General features: G+C 37.6%; 1 long non-coding RNA gene across 1 annotated transcript; it reads right to left on the bottom strand.

The window, feature by feature from the left end:
- Positions 1-1,157: 1,157 nt before the first annotated feature.
- LOC122783492 lies at positions 1,158-15,927 on the bottom strand. The gene is made up of 3 exons (XR_006362054.1): positions 15,868-15,927; positions 15,621-15,748; positions 1,158-1,474 (listed from the first exon to the last, which is right to left on the bottom strand). It is a non-coding gene; the product is annotated as an uncharacterized LOC122783492 (long non-coding RNA).
- Positions 15,928-17,121: the final 1,194 nt, after the last annotated feature.

Raw genomic sequence — 17,121 nt, 5'->3', positions numbered from 1 at the left:
TAGTTGGTTTGAGTTGCTCTTCTCTCACTGGACAAAAAAAACATTTGTGCACATTATCAGACTTTTTCTAAAAATAGACTATTTCTGATGTTTTCTGAGAAATATAGCTGGGATATATGTTTAAAGAGTCTTTGCAGCCATTATTTTCCCCTGTTGAAGATGTATTTGATGATAATTAGTGTAAGAATTATGATTAAAATGTTGGTTATTATAATTTGAAATACTCATTGAACTCTTGCTGTTATGTTGTCTTTGTTCTTTATCTGTTTATATATGTTGGATATATATACTAATATACATTTTTTTTTACATGTATACAGTATGTAAATTAAAACAGCAAAAACCCAATTAGCAGTAAATTATAGCAGTATTAATTCAGAGCAGTTAATTAATGTAAGCAGAAAATACTGAATGAAATACCTTCCATAATAAATAATGTTGCTGTTTTGTGAGCTTTGGTAAAAAATGCAGCATCATTTGTCCTGCAGATGGCAATACAAGACCAAACAAAGTCAAGGGGGAAGCATAAATCTGCTGCTTTAAAGGACCTGCATGTGACAACCACTTAAAATAAATGTCATTTGATTACAGTTTTTGGATTCTTAATCACATTTTTATAGCCAGAACAATCAGTCAACTAATTACCGATCTAAGTCAGTTAATTTTAAAATTAGCATTTTACTGCAATATCTTTTTTAATGCTCTTTAGACTCCATACATGGTCAGAGGATAAAAGAAATATTGAAATTATTTCCAGATTTGTAGACAGCCAAAATAAAATGTACTCTTTATAATCCCACTGTGATTATTAGTAGATTAAAAAATTATCTAGCCTTTTATTTTATACACATGCTGAGTGTATTTCTTGTTGTTCTGTTGTACTGTATGTATGGAACGGTCATGTGACACAAGATACAAGAAGACAGTTCATACAGGGAGCTGAGGGGAATTGGAGGCGATGCTATGCACTGTAAAAAAAGGAAAAAATCAAATTAGTAAAATTCACTATCACAAATTGATGTGTGTGTGCAAATATAAGAAATTCTAAGCTATACATTCTTAAAGTCAGTTTAATCAAGTAAATGAAGACTCATTTTAAGTAAACATTTCTTACATCACAGAATTTCTTTGCTTATGATGAATACAACCTTCCCACATTTTGGCCAGTTTTTCCTTGTTTTAAAGCACAATACAGTTGGAAAGTGGCTAAATATACAAAATAGTGTTAAATATTCAAGCCAAGTGGATTTTGCTTACCCCATTGGCAGATTCTTTTTCCTTACAACAAGTACATTTATATAAATTCAAGAGTATTCAATTGACTCATTTCTTGAAGGGTTGTTTTTTCTGCATTTGTAGTGTGATGTTATGGGAGTCCTGTTATCTTCTCTCTCAGCAGCACAGAGAAGGAGGAAGGAGGAGGATTTTGTTCTTCCTCAAACACAAACAGGAGCTGAGATGCTTCGAGTTGCAGCTGGTAGAGAGAGGAAAGAATGAAAGACAGATGGAAAAATCCCTTCCAACATGTTTATCATCATCAAGTGTGTATATGAGTGTGTGTGTGTGTGTGGGGGGGTGATTCCCTCAGCTTGAATGAACATGGTTTCAGTCTTGATGACCACTCAAAGCTTCTTTACACTGTAGTTTTCTATTGGGATCAAAAGAACTGCATTAAACTGGTCTAAATCTTACTTATCAGAGATTCCATGTTAAAGCATGTGAATGATGAATTTTCTTTACTCTTGGACTTAAACATGCGATCCACAAGGTTCTTCTCGGAAGTCTTATTTAAACAAACACAACCTACATTTTCATTGTTATGCAGATGACACGTAGCTGAAGATCCAGTTGACAGTAATCAAGTTATAGGAATGTCTCACAGACATTAAAACCTGGATGAGACATAACTTTTTACTTCTTAACAGCTGTAAACACCTTAGGGAAGATGAACATTTAGTCATCCTGGATGGCATTACCATGCCCTCCAGTTCTACTGTTAACCTACTGTTAATGAACCTTGGAGTTGTTATTGACCCAGATTTGTCATTTGACTCACACAAACAACAAGTTTGTAAGTCAGCCTTCTTCCACCTGCGCGACACAACCAAAATAAGAAACATCCTGTCATCAAAGGATGCCGAGAAGCGTGTTACTGCATTTATTACATCTAGACTATAGAACACTGTCACTCATTATTATCAGGATGCTTTAAAAAGTCTCTGAAGAGTCTTCAGTTGGTTCAGAATGCAGCAGCACGGGCTCTGACGGGAACTAAGAGATCACGTCACTTCATTGCTGAGCTCTTTACACTGGATCCCTGTAAAATGTAATAGAATTTAAAATCCTCCTCCTCACATATAACGCACTCAGTGATCAGGCCCTGTCATATCTCAAAGAGATAATTATTCCTTACTACCAAAATAGACCACTCCTCTCTGAAAATGGAGGCCTGCTTAAAAGTAGAATGGGAGGCAGAGCTTTCAGCTACCAAGCTCCTCTCCTGGGGAACCAGCTCCCACTCTGGGTCTGGGAGGCAGACACTCCCCCTACATTGAAGTTAAACTTAAAACCCTCCTCTTTAATAAAGCTTATAGTTAGGGCAGGTTCTAGTGAACTTTGAACCATCGCTCTGTCATGCTGCCATAGACTGTTGGGGGAACAGCCATTATGCAGCAAGCACTCTCTCTCTCTGTTTATCTGTCTCTCTTTCACTGTCTCCCTCTCTCCTTTTCCCTCTTTTCTTGGATGTTCTTCACATGTCTTTATGTATTTAAGCAATTTGACATCTTTATTTTAATAATGAATTTGTTTGTTTCTATTTTTTATCATTATAATGGGCACTTATAGATAACGATAATGAAAACAAGTTCACATTCTGTCAATTTACTTGTCGATTTATGGACTTATCAATTAGCAATATAACTAATAACCAGCTTTTTGGAAGAGAGCAGAGGACGTAAACTATGGGAACCAATGACACTAGACACACTTTGCATTAGCTATAGGCTACACCGTTCCATGGTAATAACTGCACTTTCTCACATTCTCAGCTGTTGCTATGGTGATATGTGTGTGTGTACTGTGTGTGGTTGTGACAGAAGTGAGGGAGCTGACAAACTTGAGAAATGTACATGACTTTGTGACCTCGGCAAACACACCCCTGACAGCATGAAGCAGACAGTGTGGGTGTGATATTAAAAAAAAGAAAAAGTTGCAACAGAAAGTTGTATTTGAAGTTGAAGCCTAATAGTAAATGATATTATGCATTATTATTTATTACAATGCAAAAATGTATTTTACAGAAAGTATGTAAAATATGTACACTTTTTGTACAAAAAGCAAGTTTTGCACTAGGAAAATAATCACATTTTAGGAAAGAAATATCAGTTTGTCTTTAATAAGATATGACAGATAGCTTTATAAAAAGCTATATAAAAATATAAATATAAAATACATATATATAGTATAAATAAGTAATATTTTGGGCTAATTTTAAGGCACATTACAGGATTTAAAAGCTATGGTTTTACATGTTATGGCCAAGCAAAATTTGATTACCCCATTGGTAGAATCTTCTTAAAACAAGTACATTTAAATCCATTTAAGAATATCCGACAGATTTTTTAGTAGGGTTGAGTTAGTAACTGTGTTTGCAGTGTAGCTATGAGAGTCTGGATCGCTGCAGAACATCAGTTGCAACAGTTTGAATATAAAGGGGATACAATACAGCCAAATCTTAGTTAAACTCTAAGCCAAAACAACTTGATTCTGTTGGCACTCGGCTGTTGGCTGTGATGGAAGTAATTAAGATACTCTGAAACCTGATTGCTGCAATTCCCGTTAGAGTTTTTGTAGCTTGTTTCTGTGATTTCATGCAAACCATTGTTTCAGCTTTTTGACGAGAATTAAAGCTTAAAATAATACAAGGCAACATTTATACTTTAGCAAAAATCCATCATAATTATTTGACTGTTATAGTGACTGTTAATGTGATGAATGATTGCTCTTTTGTTTTCATGACGTCAGTATTTTTCCTAAATTGGCTGTTTCTTGGTGTCCTGGTGCAAGATAGTTTTGTTGGTGTTGTGAGTGCTGTAAAATATAATCCTGCCATCGCTGCTTTTGGTAAGGATTTTGAGACTTTAGGTTTAGGTGGTGGGATATTCTGATATAATCCTGGCTTGTTATGTCTTCAGTTGTTGCACTCACTTGAGTTTGACTGTGTTATTCATTCATTGTATTATTATTATTATTATTATTATTATTAATAATTTCATGACTACGTGACTGTACTTTAGCTGCTGGTTTTTAGTTAGTAATGTGATCTCTGCTAACGTTATCCATCATCAGATAAACATTTAGTAGGCTATAATAGTATTGACTGCACAAAATATTACAAAAATAATACTGTATATCTTCACTAAAAATGTCATATTTCTATTGATCTATTGAACTATACTGCTCCTATACACTGAAGCCTCAAACTCCTAACTTTTTCGATGGGATTGAAGCAAATCCTCTGAATGTTGTATCATATATTTCAGACAGTAGGAAGTATCACTTCCAAAGTGGACTCTATGGACCCCCCAGGTTTTTTGAGGGGTTACAGTATATCTGAAGAGCTTGTGCTGAGTAGTGAGGAGTAATCCAGGGATAAAAGCATGAAAAAGAAAAATGTGTGTAAATGTGTACAATGTATAAGATTCTATAAACTTCCCAAAAAAGGGAAAAATTACACAGAAATTAGGCTTTTTTTAGCATCTTGAAAACATTTTTTTTACAGTGCAGCACACAACCCTGGAAAAACGGTAAGAACTGGAGTCCATACGAATGTACAGATAGTTGCTCTATGGTGTCCTGTAGCGACATAAATAAGGATTAACTGCAGTTTATTGCAACTTGATTTCTGTTTGTGCATCTTTGTTGATTGATTTGCATCAGTTGCGTAATGCATGAATTGATAACATAACTGATAACATAATTGACAAAATAATCATAGCACTGGATATGGGAAATAGAACAGAGTAGTATAGTATGTTTGTTTACATACATACATACATACATATATATACATATATATGTATTTTTTTATTGGCAGTCTGAAGGAGAGTAGAATATACAGTGGTGTCAAAAAATAAAACATAACAAAGAATACTAAGATAAAGACATATTGCTCAGTAATGGAGTAGGATTTCAATGAATGGATGGTTCTGATAGATCTTTTATTAGAGGTTCTTAAATTTGATATTGTGTTAAGGTATAAGTTAAGATCAGAATTTTCAAAAGTGCTCCATAAAGGTACTGTCTTTGAACACACTGCAAAAATAGATTTAAAGTAAAATAAGCCTTGTATCTGGAAAATGTTTCTTACTTTTTGCCCAAAAAGTAAAAAAAATAATAATTTGGTAAGCAAGTTTTCCACAAGAAAAATGATCCTATGTTTTGGCCAGTCAAATCCTTCCTCAATTTAAGACACATTACAGCTTCAAAGCAGCTGTAGATAAGGAAGCTCACCCCATTGGGAGATTATTTCTCTTAAAAAAACAAAAACTTTTTTAATAATTTTATTATATAATAATAATAATAATAATATTTGTTTCTTTCTAGTGGGGCTGTTTTTGCAGTGTACTTTTGTTTTAAGAAATTAAATTTGGCTATGAGCAGATGAATCATATACTGTTCATTATTAGAGCAATTCAAATTTTTGAATGTCTATAAATAGGATTTTTTTGCAAAAACAGCTGCCTTAGTTTTTGGCTTCAAATGTACTTGTAAATATTAAATTAAAATGTCCTCTTTAATTCTTCTCCTCTGTGGGATTAAGATTCCATTTCAATCTAACCTCACTCTCAGTGTTTGCCTTTCACCATTTTTCATTCCTTGAATGCTGGTGTTTTAAATAAGGGCGTCTTATTGTCTTGGGGACATTTGATCCTCTCACACACACACACACTTGGAAAATATGCTGACACCATGTGCAAGCTCAGCTTTTTTTTTAAAGAAAGAAAAAAAGTTGACAGATGAATGAAGAATAAAAAAAATCTATTTTTTTCCTCTTTCCACTCTGTTTCTTTTTCTCTCCTCCTTCTTTGAAGTAAAGAAAGATGAATTGCACCAGCACTCGGGGCTATTATGTAATTTCCATGTGTGTGACTGAGTGTGTGTTGGCGTTGTAACATTTGTCTTGAAAGGCAGCGTGATTCATTCAGTTGTGATTAAAAAAACAACTGAAGGACACAGAAAAGCTCTCAGCGGTTCTAAGATCAGTCATCATCTAACCGCTTTATCCTCCACCAGAGGGTCGCGGGGGGTGCTGTGCCAATCTCAGCTACATCGGGCGATAGGCGGGGTACACCCTGGACAGTTCGCCAGTCCATCGCAGGGGCCCGGTTCTAAGATTTCCAACAAAAATATTCTAATCAGAACCAGGTCACATAAATAAGGTCCATTATCGCAAAAGAAAGAAACCTTAACTGAGGTAAAAAAGTGGTTACTATTGCCACCCTGTTGACCACTGATGGGGAAAATGACAGCCTTATATACATGGAATCATGACTGCACAACAAAACAAATATGCTAGGCCTGTGTGTGGCACTGTAGTGCTGTTACAGGAATACACTAAAAACAGAGAAGAAGATGTAGACAACCTGTGGACAACAAGACGAATAAATAAATATTATCAGGTTAGTGTGTAGTAATTCAATTGGGAGGGAGGGGCCGGGGGGATGAAAAAACTTCTGTCCTCTAGGGGGCATGACAGAAAATAATTAAGAACCACTGGGTTAGGGAAAAACAGAGGCACAGTTTTCTAGGATTCACACATGCAGGGTCTGAACTGATACTGGCTTGCAAATCTAAAGTTCATATCCCCACCTGTTCTTATTTAAAAACCAATGCAACTCTATAATTATTAATCAGTCACAGCAGATCATTTTGCACATGAAGTCGAACAAACACCGAAACAAGAATTTATGTTTGTGGATTAGTTAAGAGGCTTAACCAGGTTTATTTGGTACCAGATACATTTGGGTCCGTGTTTTAGTTTCAATTTCTCAACTGCAATGCGATGAACTTCATTCCCAGTCTTGACTTCCGATGTAACTGGAACGCATCCTTCATGGTTTCTTTTCACCATGACTACAATTTATGAATCTTTTAATGTCTCCAACAACTCCAGAATATATGGCTGTTTTAAAAGCTAAATGATCCTCCAGTCTAATATTTAATGCCAAACAGGTCATTTTGAGTCTTCTTTTCTGTGAAAACAACTGATTACATTAGTTGAAACTCACAATAAGTCCCATTAAAGTTAAGGAGAGCTGCTCATTTGATACACTGTTCGTATAAAAATATGGATTACAGCCAGTTCAACATCTGATTGTGTAGTCTTCAACATTTTACTTAGAACTGGAATTGTATATGAGGAAATATAACACTTCTACATAGCAGGGCTGATCCCCTCATCCCTCCTGTGCAGTCACAGAAAGTGGCTATATTTACAAGCAAGTGTTCTTGCCAAGCAAAATACATTCTTTCTTAAAACAAGAACATTTTAATACATTTAGGAATATTTGGTTTATTTATGCTCGAACTGCTTTTAAAGTGCATTTTACGGAGTATAGGATGAGGCAAAGTTTATTAAAAAATAGAAGAGGTCGAGAAAGGTATGAAAAAATATGTGCACTGGCTGTTTCCATACTCCTGGAAAGCACCAGGGGGCAGTGTACGGATCAGATATATTCATATTGTCTGTCAGTTTCTGCGACATCTAAGTCCGACAGCTATGTTGGTGTAAACAAACTGAGTCACCTGACGTCTGGAGCCCTGTATATGTCTGTGAATGTAAAGGTTAATCCGGTAGTTTGCTGGTTGAGATGGTTATTTTAGACCAGCTGAGTGATGAAAGGCAGTCAGCTGTTGTATGCACAGAGCCTGACCTCGGTCAACCTGAGTCTACGTGGACCTAAATAACCTCACAGGCTTCAGTGCACTGTCACATTCACATTCATGGATTATAACATGGATTAATAATCTTGGACATAAGGAGATATATATAGCTGGAAAACTATAGAGTCAAGTCTGACTTTACTATGAACAGAATTACAAAAAAGCCATATGAGACAATAACAGAAACATGGACGTTTACTGCAATAACTTTTGCAGTAACTTTTCATATTTTTCCTTAATAAAGCTCTTATTTATTGTGACCCAATGCCAGATTGTATAAATACCCATAGATTTTTATGTGGTTATTTTTTCATTCCCTTTCTTAATTCAAAAAATTTGATGATGAATGATTTTCTTTTGTTTGTTTCCATGTCCTGTCACACCTTGATTCTAAACCATTGTATAATGGCAGGGCAATTCTACAACAGGAAACATCTCTTTTCTTTTTAGGCAAAAATTGTACTCAGAAAAGGCTTATTTTACATTCTTGACATACATTTTTTTGCGGTGCATCATTTAAACAACGGTTGTCGACAGACAGCCTTTTCGTATGGAGATCTTGAGGAATTAAACTCATTTCTTTTAGTTTAACTGTGAATTATTTTTTATGAATAAGATGTAGACAACAGAATATTGACCAGACCATGAGTGGGTCAGGGCCTCAGCGGCGCCTGCATCTCACAGTAGAAAAGAGGTTAATGTATGTTTGCCTCAGGCTGGATGTGACCACTGAGCATCATAACAGCCACAATGATGATTGGCCAGCGTGATAAAGACAGGATCTGACACTAATACTGTATTAAACAGTATATACACACTGTTCCGTGAGGTTTAATCTACAGAAGTAGAAGGAAGTCTGTGTATAATGTATTCAAATATATTTTCTTTGCATTGTGCCTCTATTTAAAGCTGTAGTGTGTAAGTTTATAGTATAAACGAATGCTCATGACATTCAAATCAATGTCAAATGAGTTCACACAATGATGATTCAGTCTATCAGCTCCACACGACTCTTTCCTGACGGGTGTTTCTACCGTTTCTGCGCACTACTCAGTGAAAGGGACGTCCTGCCTGTCTCTGATTGGCCAGTAGGTCAGCCAATCACAGGCAGAGTAGGGCGGGCCTTCATCGAATCGAGGCACGGAAAACAGCAGGAACCCTTGACAGCGACTGGGAGAGAGATTTACGAAGGCACAAGAAGACAAGAGACAGAGAAAAGCGGCAAAAGTGAGTCAGCGTACCATGGCTTGTACCAAGTGTTAAAAACTGGGCTTTTAATCCATAACGGACCGAGGCGTTCATGTTCATTCTTCCCTTAGGAAGCTTGAAACCGTTGGGTCTCATTTGCTCTGAGACGGTGGCAGTGGTTAAAATTGAATAATAAATTAATAAATAAAAAAATAAAAAAACGTTTAAATGGCATTTGAATTGAGTCCTTGACATCACACAGTGCAGATATTGATACAATGACAATGTTACTTCAATATATATAAATTAATTAATGTATAATTAAGGTATAATGCATCTTAAACATGATGATGCTGCGGACCCATGCATGAGGACATTTTCTCTATCCTTAAATCCTGCTCTACATGGTATTTTACACACACACACACACACACACACAAACACACAGAGTAGCAACATGTCCACATAAAAATGAACTATGTACTAAGTGTACGACCTATTTCCTGTGAAACAAATATGACAGAAGTTCCATTAACTAAATTAACTATCATTGTTCATAGCCATCTTGGAATCCTAACTCGGGATATGTGGTGTTGGGGAGTTTCCGAGTTGGAAATCTGGTTTCATGTGGCATTCCTGTGACCTCGGAAATTCCAAGTTCCGACTGCAAATGGAATGCACCAGTAAAAATACATCCAAACCTTCATGACAATAAAATACCAAATATCTAACTAATAAATAATGACTCAGCATACAAATAAGGTTCATGAAATGGTTTAAGCGTTCCTTCATGCATGACCTTGTTGTTTTTGTGTATTAGAGATATTTATGGTTGTCCCTGTGTGTGTGTGTGTGTGGCAATGGCTGGTGATTATGTTTGAAATGTGACGTGTTTCCCCCCTCAGCCCCCACTCACTGAGGGTTTACGTGACCATGAAATGCTGTGATTGATTGATAGTGAGTCAACGATATTTGCGCCCAAGTGCTGCGCCGCACTTTGCGAGGCAACTTGACCCACATCCACACGCTGCTGATGTCCAAACATGGAAGATGCAGCACATCTGGGTCACACCAGGTCAAACATCACATATAAAAGTGACAACCTTCCTTCTACAGCACAAAGTTTTACACACAATTCTCTTCATTTTAAATCTCCTGCAGGTAAAGCCACACATGGGTTGCTGGAGATTTTTGGGGGCCCCAAACAAATTTGCAGAATCTTCCCAACCTTTTATTTCAGATTTATACATGTAAGTAACAGGCATAAAATAATTGTGGAAAACACTTTAAAATATAGTTAGTTAAAATTACTGAAGACAAATTGCAGTCTAACAAAAATGCAAGACAAATCAGATATCACACATAAAGTGCTCAGTTTGGCTGTTCTCATATTTTATTTATAAATAGATTTTGATTTTACATCACTGAGGCTATAAATTCTAAGATTGACATCAGAATTCTGCAAAATTCAGGTTGGATAAAATTAATTATTGACCTTACTTTTAAATTTTGTCATATATTGAAAATGACTGAAGCCACTTCTGTTTTTTTTTTTACATCACTGGTTAAATTACAGTAAGCTGGATGTCCACCTCTGGACCGTAATGGACAAAGACACAGTGATATGATGAGTTCATGGCTGCATGCTGACACCACTGCATAAGCTCCAATAAAACAGAAAAAATCCCAATAAAATTCTAATCTGCCGTGTAAATCCAGGCCAAGGCATGCTGTTTGATGAGCTGTGAGCCTTTTAAAGTGATCCAGGTTATGTCGAGGCTGAGAATTACAAGGTCATGTCTTGTTTTTACGAGTGGTTTGCAACTAGTTTTCTTTTGATAGAGCGATAGAATGTGTGTGTGTGTACTTGTATTTGTTAGCTTATTAGGACTTTTCCAGGCATAAACACTGACCCTGTGAGGACCAGTCGTCGTCATGGAGACAAAAACCTAGTCCTAATGAGGCAAACCTCCTTTTTTAGGGATTAGATTAAGGTTAGATTAAGGTTAGGGTTAGGCATTAACTGGTTATGGTTAAGGTTAGGGATACAGCTTTGTAAATAGTACTACTATTACTGTTGTCATTTTTAGATATTTGAATGCAGAAATGTTACAAATTACAACTTCATGTCATGAACTCATCTATATCATGCTGTCACTGAGTGTGTGAGGGTGAACGAGTCTACTGAAATCCTTCTTCAAACAACACAGACATGTCGGCGTCGAGCTCCGGCTTCCTTCAGCTCTTCTGCCTTAATGCTCCCCCCCGGAGCGTTAGCTGAGATCCCTGCAGCTATGAATTACATCTATGATGTCAATACACATTGTCAGCGATTCGTGCGTGCGTGTGTGTGTATGTGTGTGTGTGTGTGTGTGTGCAGACGAGTTCCTTTCACAACTATTTTGTACCTATTTTAAGAACTGTGATCATAAAAAGTGTCCACATGAGTCCACAGGGACCTGCAGCAAACATGGGGATGTTCACTGTTAAAGGTACAGTGTGTCGGATTGGTGACATTGCATGTTGCAGGTGAATATGCCACCCTTCCCTTCCAAGCATGTAGAATAAAACCTGGCCTTCAGTTATCATAAACCACGTGTGTTTATTTTGTCCATGAAAAACATGGTGGTCCTTATGTACAGTAAATATAAAGGGGCTTGTTCTGTGCTAATCAAAACAGAAATTCATACAGTGAATGTCAGAAAAGGGAAAATAAAGTCAGAATTCTCAGAATAAAAGTCAGAATTCTGAGATTGAAGGCAGAAAATTGAGAAATTAGAGTTAGGGGGAGGGATTAACAGTTTAGAAAATAAGGAATAAGAATAAGAAATACAAACTCAGCAAAAAACAACCTTTACATGAACTATGTGTGTATGACATAAGCATCTGCTTATTAAGTGATACGACAATACATATGAATGTGAATATGTATAAATAGAATGTGTGAATGTAAAGTAAGAAATATTTGCTCGTGTTTTATCTAATTACTGTTTCTATGCTGTCTTTGCTTGACACGTGACATTGCTATGTGACCTTTTACTTATTGTTCTGCTGACCGATTCACACCTCAGGTTTCACACCTCAGGTTTCACGAAAACTCGGAAATTGACTGCACATGCACTTCCTAGAATAGGGTCTGTCTCATGTGCAAAGTTTTTATTTCATCGCTCACCAACTCAACAAATGATCATTTAAATCTTTTTTTCCGCATAGCTGTTTAAAATGCTGTAAAACCCGCAAGGTTTTATAAGAGCACAATTATTGAATTATCTAAGCAGCAGACATATTGCACATGATATATTACACAGGTGTTTTGTTATTGTACAAGTGATGTTGTTTAGTTGTTTACTTGTTGCAGCTGCTCTCACGAGATTTGACCAAACCCCCGCCCCCCTTGCTAAATTTTCCTAGATTATGATGTCATCAGACCACACGGTTGGTGTATTGGTTAGCGCTCTTGCCATTGCAGCAAGAAGACCCGGGTTCGAGCCCCGGTTGCAACAAGGGCCTTCCTGCATGGAGTTTGCATGTTCTCCCCGTGTGTGTGTGGGTTCTCTCCGGGTTCTCCGGCTTCCTCCCACAGTCCAAAAACATGCAATGTGGGGATTAGGTAAATTGGACACTCTAAATTGACCATAGGTGTGAATGTGAGAGTGAATGTCGAACTGTCCAGGGTGTACCCCGCCTAGCGCCCTATGTCAGCTGAGATTGGCACAGCACCCTCCGGTGGAGGATAAAGAGGTAGATAATGGATGTATGGATGACATCATTGTTTCCCAAAGCAGTCTATTGGTTGTCTATGAAAACACAAAGGTGGCCTTTTAAAATACTCCCACTCTGGAACCCCCCCAAAACGCTGTTTCTGTGTGGATGAAATGCAGATACGATAACAAAATAAATCTTTAGCTGAGTGGACAGGAATTCTTGCTTAAAAATGAAGAATAAAGAAATCCCATATGGCTCTAATCCTACTTCTGTGTAAGGTATTTAACATTTTTGAGTGAATTCAAACAATACGTGTACTTGGTATTTGCTACATGATCGTTGATTCCTGGTCGTTGGCAGGCTAATATGGCTCCCTACATAAACCCGTCATCAAATGCTGAGCTCTATTTGCCATCTGGAAGCAAAGGGTAAACAGTATGTGCAGCATCGGAGCTGCAGCCTGGGCTTTTACAGAGCGACATTAGCTGGCATCGTGCCACACACACACACACACGCACGAGGAGAGACGATGCGCAGTCACACGAACAGTACAAGTTATTTGTGTACACTTGGCAGTGTGTGCATTGTGTGGATGTGAGACTGGTGAAGAGCTGGAGCAGAGCCACGCTGAGGAAACGGCACCATACAAGGACAAGATATGCTGGAGTGTGAGCAGGCTGGTGCCGGTGCCACTGCGGCTCTGTGACAACTCAGCCCAGGTGGAGTCAGTTCAAAGGGCTGTTTTGTATGTGTCAGTGGTATTTTGGGAAATTCAAATTACCTGGATGTGACATTCCTGCATGTGTTCATGATTAACTAACTGCTGATAGAAGATGTGATGTGAAAAAGTGTCCATACAGTTACACCGCATCATGCACAGTCAGATTATAGTCGGAAGGTTTCTAGTAGAGGATGGGTTCAATGCAGAGAAGGGACTGATTTATTTTAAACTAATTTAAAGGTTATCCTTTATTAGTCCTAAGATAACGAATAATAAACATCTGTGAATGGGATGTGAAAATCTCTCATTTTAAAGACTAGGACAGAGTCTGTTCTTCAACTCACCTGTGCACCTGTGCGTCTGCACTCTGAATGATTCATATTGACCCATATAGTTACACTGCATCATATGTCCCACACAGTCAATTTGTAATACGTGGTATAATCCTGATCCGGAGTATCTGTCTTCCCTTTTTACTTTCCCTGCTGTCTGCTTGTGTGTTTGTATGTGTGTGTTTGAGTGTTTTATTCAGTAACTCTGAAAGGGATTTAACTACACTGAAGTCAATCCTCTCTCTATATGTTTTACATCTTTAGAACCTGTTCTGGCATAAACACTGACCTTGTCAGGACCAGCAGTCCTCATGGAGACCAAAACCTGGGCCCAATGACGCAGAGGATCTGGTTAAGTTTGGTAGATAAGATTTGAATTGTGGTTAGGTTAAGGTTAGGCATTAACTGGTTACTGGTTAGTGATAAACCTTTAGTAGTCCAAATGAATGGAAGTCGATACAGTGTTCTAAGAAGAATAGCTGTGCAAAGTTAGGCCTTTAACTGTGAGAAGGTCAAGGGTGTGTGTGCTTTTTGCACATATATATTAGATAGATAGATAGATAGATAGACAGATAGATAGATAGATAGATAGATAGATAGATAGAGAGATAGAGAGATAGATAGATAGATAGAGAGATAGAGAGATAGAGAGATAGATATAGACAGACAGACAGACGGACAGACAGAACAAGCAAGAGATTAACGAGGTAGTGAGGTCAAACATTTTCTATCTCATAATAAATCTCTCTCTTTCTTTCTCTTTCTCTCTCTCAGACACACACACACCATTCCCCCACCCATGTGTTGACAAAGTTTCCATGGTGAGAGGAAGGTGTTGACGATTCATCACTGCATTCCTTAGCACATGCTCGCTCTCTCTCTCTCTCTCTCTCACTTTACTCAGGGGGGTCAATTAATACCCCCCACACACACACACACACACACTGTACACACATGCACAAAAGATATTTGACTGCTGCTACCTCAAACGAAACAGAAAACTGACATGTTTTTCCTAGGGTTTTATAGTGTTACATGTCATCACCTGATTTTGCTTATTTTACTTCACACCGTACAGGAAAACAAGTCGTTTCATCACCCAGTTCTAAAACAATGACATCAGAGCGTCAAACACATGCAGCGATGAAATCTCCTCTTGTAAATGATCATATATTGAGTCTCTAAACACATGAAGTAAATAAATAAAAGCCCATATGTGATAGCCTCATAATCATAATAAATAACGCACATGGATACAGCATGCTGCTCTTGATTAGCATCACTACTTGGTAAATTGAAGTTGGGGATGCCAAGAAGAATTGATGCTGCGTTCCATTTACGTCAGAAGTTGGAAGTGGGAGCGTGACCTTCGAGTTGAGAGGTCAGGCAAAAAAATGGACACAAAGGTACTTGAAATAGAAAGTAGCATAAGTTGAGTCGGAAATTCAACCAAAGGGGCATTCCTGTTGAAGGAACTCCCTCTCAACCTTGTGGGTATTTTTTCTTGCATGTTTTTCATTAATATTATTTTTTAATTTCTTTTTGCAGCAGTAGTTTTTCCTCCCTGGGCATTTTGTTTATTTTACTTACTGTTGCTTTCTGTTTGTCATCACCTGTGTTCAGTTAGTTTCACCACCGGTTCCACGGTATTCATCTCCTGCCACAGTAATTGTTCTCACCTGTTTCTCATAAAGCCTTCAGCTCTTAGTCATCTAGCCTCTACTCACCTTTCATTCTCTGCCAGATTGTCTCGTCATCAACGTGTGAGTTCCCCAGCATTTTCCCTCGTGTTTCAACCCTGGTCCTGGGTTCCCAGTGCCCGGCATGTTCTAGATGTCTCCCTGCTCCAACACACCTGATTCAAATAAAAATGAACCAGGATTGAGAAACCCTGTAGCGTGCAGAGGTCATATCTTGTGCATTATCCCTAAACTTAACCATAACCATTAAATGACAACCCTAACCTTAACTCACCCACTTTTCAGATCTTGGTCCTAAACGTTACCAGTTCCTCAGAAGTGAGGTTCTGCCTCATTAGGACCAGAGTTTGGTCTCCATGAGGACTACTGGTCCTGACAAGGTCAGTGTTTGTGCCAGAAAAGGTCCTACATATACAACAAATACAAGAACACACACACACACACAGCTTTACAGTATATACTTATCTATACATATTATGTAATTCCCAACACTTAGTAGTTTAGTGTCACATGACTTAGGACTATATCATGAATGTTGTGATCACAACCATGTAACCCCAAAAAGAGGGCGAGGAAATGGACTTATAGCTAAATTGTATACACAAGTTTGGTTTGTGTGTGTTCACTACTGGTGTGTAAAAATAATGGGTTAAATGCAGAGGTCAGTTTCATATTTTTAGTTTTTTCATTACATATTTTGTGTATTATTTAAATTATTTTGAACTGCAGTTTGAAAAACAAAAAGGCTGATGGATAAGAAAATGAGAGTCAGCCCTTGACTTCTCATGCAGGCAGTAGCTGTACCTCTGGGGAAGCGCTGTCAAGACATGCAAATACCCACCACCCCCACTCCAGAAATTGTACAGGCCTTGTGAGACTTCCTCAGCCTTGTGATGGACCACACTGAATATGCTGATGTTACCGGGGGACACAGCTGAAACTGTAGCTGCAGCGATGGAGCGTCCCAGGTACAGCATATTAGCCTGGAAATAAGCTCGAGTCTGAGATACTTCCCTGTTGACAACAACATTAACACAAGATGAGAAAGATTTTATTGAACAATAACAACCTTTATTTGTTCAGAGCCCTCCACGCAATACTCATGGAGGATCTAAAGTTCCAAAATAAACAAAAAAAAGGCAGTATATTTAATAACGTATTATTAAATATAGCCATTCTCTAATTTAATGCATGAAAACATAAACTGATTTTTTTCTTGCATTATGGTAAATGTTATTTATACATATCTTAGCATATAAAAGCAAAATATCTATTTATTTCTCATGGTTCACAAATTCTGGGTCAGGATCCAAAGATGGGTCGCGGGAGATATTTTCAGATAGTTTCACAGGCATCTCTTTTACTATTGTGGCCCGCATGAGGATTTTCTGTTGCAATACCACAAGTGGCCACCATGGCAAAATTGTCTTGGAAAAGTCCAGCTCTTCGGTATATTTAAGGGGTCCCAAACCATTATTATCTTTAAAAATGTGCAAAGAAATGTGCAAGTGGGACAAAAGAAATACAA

This window comes from Solea senegalensis, linkage group LG2 (genome assembly GCF_019176455.1).
Source record: "Solea senegalensis isolate Sse05_10M linkage group LG2, IFAPA_SoseM_1, whole genome shotgun sequence".
Taxonomy (NCBI): Eukaryota; Metazoa; Chordata; class Actinopteri; order Pleuronectiformes; family Soleidae; genus Solea; species Solea senegalensis.
This window is presented reverse-complemented; position numbering and strand designations above follow the sequence as displayed.